We start from the raw sequence: 278 nt of genomic DNA on the forward strand, positions 1-278 counted from the left end.
CAAGTTTACCTTAATAACAAAGGTTGATGAATCCTTTGTTAAACCACCAATTTTTCTTCAAAAATTCTCAACCACCTCAGCTCGGTTGTTGCAAACCAAAGCTATCCAAGGAATCCTTGTGCAGCCTCTAATAGTAATCCATACTAATAAATTAGGAAACCCTTCTTCAAGGTTTGGGAGTGCTATGCCTTAACAATATGCTAGTAAAAGTGAGTTTCATAAATTCATAATCCACACAAAATTGTGGGGCTGAAAAGGAATCAAGTGAATGAAAAATT

Source organism: Theobroma umbraticum, unplaced genomic scaffold (genome assembly GCF_002168275.2).
Source record: "Theobroma umbraticum cultivar Fairchild unplaced genomic scaffold, ASM216827v3 scaffold_106.0, whole genome shotgun sequence".
Lineage (NCBI taxonomy): Eukaryota > Viridiplantae > Streptophyta > Magnoliopsida > Malvales > Malvaceae > Theobroma > Theobroma umbraticum.